Genomic DNA, 6,354 nt, shown 5'->3' with positions numbered 1-6,354 from the left:
TAGAAAATAAAAACTTTGTACGTTAATTTGACAAAAGCTGTACCCCTTCTAGACATGACCATGAAAGTACCACCTACTTGGCTATTTCAGTCCTCCCTTCATGTCCTATCAAAGTTATCGGAAGTTATAGTTCCGACAGGGATTTTTCACTTAAAATACGAATTACAAATGGGGAAACTGAGATTTTGTTGCCTAGTTGACGTTCCACTACTGACCTTTTTACCTTTAAACTAAAATATGACAACAAATCCGTTTTTGACAACTACATTGTGGCCACGTTATCTTATGTAGTTTCTTGCAATAGCCCTCTATGACTTTAAAGAGTATTTCTCTCAAAACTGTGATTCCTAAAAGAAGTGTCTGAGATTTGATCAAGATTTGTCCAAAATCCTAAATGAATCAGAAATTACCAGGGTCAACTATATACCATGTGGACTCCTTATTCATGTCCTCACAGTGAGATATCTGGAAGATAAAATCCTGAAAAGTAGGAGGAAAAAAGTACATTTTTATTTTAAAAAGTAGATTCTGTTCCACCAAAGTTAGTACAAAAAAATCAATGATCATTTAATTTCAGTCACCTCTCAATGGTACTATTGTTCCCTCCAAAACCTGAAGAAAAAAAAACATTGAAATTAAGAGTTACTTTGACATAGACCTCAATTGAGTAAGGCCTCCTAGGGAGTTAATAGCAATGGGAAATATAATACATGCCTGTCCCTATGCAAATCGTTGTCACAATATTATTTCCCTGGTCTGTGAAATTAGATGATGGTAATGATGGTATTCTGGAGTCTTCTTCCCTTCCTCTGCTCCTTCCTCGAGTGCTTTAATCTACATTTAGAAACATACTTAATCTGCACAGAGAAAACCACACGTTGTTTACACATATGGTAATGTTGCAAATTACATTTACATAGAAGAGTAAAATATTCCGTTTCAAACAGCATGTTGTCAGCACAGTTGAGCTTACTTATCAGGTTTTCAGAGTCAAACATGGTCTTCTTTTGAATATATTTCTCTGATCTGATATATTTTTCAGTAAGCAGAAAGGATGGTTCAGGAGGTTAACAGATATTGCCATCTTCTAAGTATTAAACCTAGAAGAAACATAATTCATTTGAATGTCATCTATATTCCTCCATGGAAGCTACTCCTCTCCCTCTCTCCCTGTGTGTGTGTGTGTGTGTGTGTGTGTCAGCATTGTCTGTTTTGCCCAGCTGGAGCACTATCCATGACAAAAACATAACCTTTGTCCTCAATCACCACCGCCATCTCCCTCCTGTTCCCTCCACACTGAATTTCCATAAAAAATGACAAGTCCTGCACAGAGGCTAAGACACACAGACCACATCATCAACGTTTTGATTAGCATTTCAATTCCACGAAAACATGCAGGATTGGTTATCATAAATTCATTCTGCTCGATGGCTTTGTCTTTGCGATGACAAGCCACCAGAACAAAGGGCCGAGGAGGTCAGTGGGAAGACACACTGAAAACTACTGATCAGTCAGTATTTTTGATTCACTTTGTTACCATAGAAAGTATAAACATAGTTCATGTTTATGAAATAGAGATTCAAATCTCTTGCTAACAAGAAAAAAACTATGACACCAGCCAATCAAATTCAGTCTATGACCATTCTGGGAGATCAATATCTCATTGTTGAAAAACATGTTGCTAGGAAGTTGCAGTTGCCTAATTAAATTTCACAATGAACAATGAAGCATGTAATTAGTCATTTAGTAAATCACTTTCCTCATAATGAATAACTGTGAATGGTAGCAACAATCCTTGTTTTTACAGTTTGACAAAGACAACCCTTTACAATTCTCAGAAGGCAATGATATGTACAGTTGAAGTCAGAAGTTTACATACACTTAGGTTGGAGTCATTAAAACTTGTTTGTCAATCACTCCACAAATTTCTTGTTAACAAACTATAGTTTTGGCAAGCCGTTTAGGATATCTACTTTGTGCATGACACAATACATTTTTCCAACAATTGTTTACAGACAGATTATTTCACTTATAATTCACTGTTTCACAATTCCAGTGGGTCAGAAGTTTACATACACTAAGTTGACTGTGCCTTTAAACAGCTTGGAAAATTCCAGAAAATTATGTCATGGCTTTAGAAGCTTCTGATAGGCTAATTGACATGATTTGAGTCAATTGGAGGAGAACCTGTGGATGTATGTCAAGGCCTACCTTCAAACTCTGTCTCTTTACTTGACATCATGGGCAAATCAAAAGAAATCAGCCAAGACATAAGAAAAAAAATTGTATACCTACACAATTCTGGTTCATTCTTGGGATCAATTTCCAAACACCTGAAGGTACCCCGTTCATCTGTATAAACAATAGTACGCAAGTATAAACACCATGGGACCACGCAGCCATCATACCACTCAGGAAGGAGACACATTCTGTCTCTTAGAGATTAACATACTTTGGTGCGTAAAGTACAAATCAATCCCAGAACAACAGCAAAGGACCTTGTGAAGATGCTGGAGGATTAGGTGCAAAAGTATCTATATCCACAGTAAAACGATTCCTATTTCGACATAACCTGAAAGGCTGCTCAGCAAGGAAGAAGCCACTGCTCCAAAACTGCCATAAAAATGCCAGACTCTGGTTTGCAACTGCACATGGGGGCAAAGATCATACTTTTTTGAGAAATGCCCTGTGGTCTGATGAAACAAAAATAGAACTGTTTGGCCATAATGACCATCGTTATGTTTGGAGGGAAAAGGGGGAGGCTTACAAGCCCAAAGAACACCATCTCAACCAAGAAGCACGGAGGTGGCAGCATCATGTTGTGGGGTGCTTTGCTGCAGGAGGAACTGGTACACTTCACAAAATAGATGGCAACATGAGGATGGAAAATTATGTGGATTTATTGAAGCAACATCTCAAGACATCAGTCAGGAAGTTAAAGCTTGGTCGCAAATGGGTCTACCAAATGGACAATGACCCCCAGCATACTTCCAAAGTTGTGGCAAAATGGCTTAAGGACAACAAAGTCAAGGCATTGGAGTGGCCATCACAAAGCCCTGACCTCAATCCCATAGACAATTTGTGGGCAGAACTGAAAAAGCGTGTGCGAGCAAGGAGGCCTACAAACCTGACTCAGTTACACCATGTAACGATGTCAGGAGGAATGGGCCAAAATTCACCCAACTTATTGTGGGAAGCTTGTGGAAGGCTACCCGAAACAGGGTAGCCTAGTGGTTAGAGCATTGGACTAGTAACCGGAAGGTCCTAGGCCGTCATTGAAAGTAAGAATTTGTTCTTAACTGACTTGCCTAGTTAAATAAAGGTTAAAAAAAAACAAAAAAAAACAATTGACCCAAGTTAAACAATTTCAAGGCAATGCTACCAAATACTAATTGAGTGAATGTAAAACTTCTGACCCACTGGGAATGTGATGAAAGAAATAAAAGCTGAAATAAATCATTCTCTCTACTATTATTCTCACATTTCACATTCTTAAAATAAATTGGTGATTCTAACTGACCTAAGACAGGGGATTTCTATTCTGATTAAATGTCAGGAATTGTGAAAAACTTAGTTTAAATGTGTATGTAAACTTCCAACTTCAACTGTATTTAGGATTATTAATAATTTCTGACATTACAACATCTCATCCACTCACACAAACACAATCTTTCTGATTATGGAGCCCTGCATTGTGTTTTCCCACAAGATGGGCATCGTTCCATGATTGGCAGAGATATAACCACATTATTTGGTATCCTCGTGTGACAAGAGGACATTCAGTATAACTGCATCTCAAATGGCACCTTTCTCCCTATATAGTGCACTACTTTGGTCCTGGTAAAAATAAGTGCACTATAAAGTGCCCTGTGTAGGGTGCCGTCTTTCGGATGCGACGTTAAACGGGTGTCCTGACTCTCTGAGGTCAGTAAAGATCCCATGGCACTTATCGTAAGAGTAGGGGTGTTAACCCCGGTGTCCTGGCTAAATTCCCAATCTGGCCCTCAAACCATCACGGTCACCTAATAATCCTCAGTTTACAATTGGCTCATTCATCCCCCTCCTCTCCCCTGTAACTATTCCCCAGGTCGTTGTTCTCAGTCAACTTGTGTTCTTGTGTTCTCAGTCAACTTACCTGGTAAAATAACAAATAAATAAATAAAGAGAACAGGGTGCCATTTGGGACACAGAATATAACGACAGAGGCCTGGCCGGCGACTTGTTTGGACGGTTTTAGAACAACAAGAAGCTGGGTTGTTTTGGACAGTCAAATCAAATCAAATGTATTTATATAGCCCTTCGTACATCAGCTGGTATCTCAAAGTGCTGTACAGAAACCCAGCCTAAAACCCCAAACAGGAAACAATGCAGGTGTAGAAGCACGGTGGCTAGGAAAAACTCCAAAGAAAGGCCAAAACCTAGGAAGAAACCTAGAGAAGAACCAGGCTATGTGGGGTGGCCAGTCCTCTTCTGGCTGTGCCGGGTGGAGATTATAACAGAACATGGCCAAGATGTTCAAATGTTCATAAATGACCAGCATGGTCAAATAATAATAATCACAGGCAGAACAGTTGAAACTAGAGCAGCAGCACAGCCAGGTGGACTGGGGACAGCAAGGAGTTATCATGTCAGGTAGTCCTGATGCATGGTCCTAGGGCTCAGGTCCTCCAAGAGAGAGAAAGAAAGAGAGAATTAGAGAGAGCATACTTAAATTCACACAGGACACCGGAAGGACAGGAGAAGTACTCCAGATATAACAAACTGACCCTAGCCCCCCGACCAATAAACTACTGCAGCATAAATACTGGAGGCTGAGACAGGAGGGGTCAGGAGACACTGTGGCCCCATCCGATGACACCCCTGGACAGGGCCAATTAGGAAGGATATAACCCTACCCACTTTGCCAAAGCACAGCCCCCACACCACTAGAGAGATACCTTCAACCACCAACTTACCATCCTGAGACAATGCCGGGTATAGCCCACAAAGGTCTCCGCCACGGCACAACCCAAGGGGGGGCGCCAACCCAGACAGGAAGATCCATCAGTGACTCAATCCACTCAAGTGACGCACCCCTCCTAGGGACGGTATGAAAGAGCCCTAGTAGCCAGTGACTCAGCCCCTGTAATAGGGTTAGAGGCAGAGAATCCCAGTGGAAAGAGGGGAACCGGCCAGGCAGAGACAGCAAGGGCGGTTCGTTGCTCCAGAGCCTTTCCGTTCATCTTCACACTCCTGGGCCAGACTACACTCATTCATATGACCCACTGAAGAGATGAATCTTCAGTAAAGACTTAAAGGTTGAGACCGAGTTTGCGTCTCTCACATGGGTAGGCAGACCATTCCCTAAGAATGGAGCTCTATAGGAGAAAGCATCTGCACCAGACCAAGCCAGTCCCTGCACCAGACCATCGGGAGGCATTTACAGGTAACACAATACAGAAGAGCTGTGGGCCTAATCATAGAGTAACATTATTCCGGCCACATGCTCTGTCCTGGAGCCACGAGCTGCTGCGACACCCCATTAAGTATGAACTAGGCACATTAACGTTCTTGAATAAGTCAATGAATGTTTATCTCTGACCTTATGTGATAAAGGTTATTTGAATTGAATAATACAGGTGATACAGTACCTACCTCTCTTTTCCTTCTCGTTCAGTGCTCATAGGGTTTGGTTTTGGGCCAATTGCTTTTGGATTTCAGTTAAACCAGACAGATTACTTTTGGAAATTATGCTTATTCACATCTGGGATCAGATTCAATTTGGGGGTTTGATTTACAGTGGGCGTGTGTTTATCCTGGATCTGAGAAAAAGGACAACTTCTACCCAGAGCTTTCCAGTCGATCACGAAGTAGAAAGACCAGTAGGATAGACAGAGGTAGAGCAACCATGACCACGCAGTTTACCATCTGTCGACATCAGCTCTATCTGGTGGCCATACACAGGAAGTCCAGGGAAGAGTACATCTCTCACATCTCAAATCAAATTGTATTTGTCACATGCGCTGAATACAACAGGTGGAGACCTTACCGTGAAATATTTACTTACAAGCCCTTAACAAACAATGCAGTTCAAGAAATAGAGTTAATAAAATATTTATTAAATAAACGAGTTAAAAAAAATAGAATCAATCAAAAGTAACGCAATAAATGTACATAACAATAACGTGGCTATATACAGGGGGTACTGGCACCGAGTCAATGCGCAGGGGTACGAAGTAACTATGCATCTCTCACTGACTTTAACTTATTTTTTAGCCAGACTGAACATCTCAACCTGCAAGTTATTATGGCTGTCACTCTGCAATACAACCAAAAACAACACAATCATAAAAAAAACACTAAAATAAACACACA

Source organism: Oncorhynchus tshawytscha, linkage group LG09 (genome assembly GCF_018296145.1).
Source record: "Oncorhynchus tshawytscha isolate Ot180627B linkage group LG09, Otsh_v2.0, whole genome shotgun sequence".
In the NCBI taxonomy this organism is placed as follows: Eukaryota; Metazoa; Chordata; class Actinopteri; order Salmoniformes; family Salmonidae; genus Oncorhynchus; species Oncorhynchus tshawytscha.
This window is presented reverse-complemented; position numbering follows the sequence as displayed.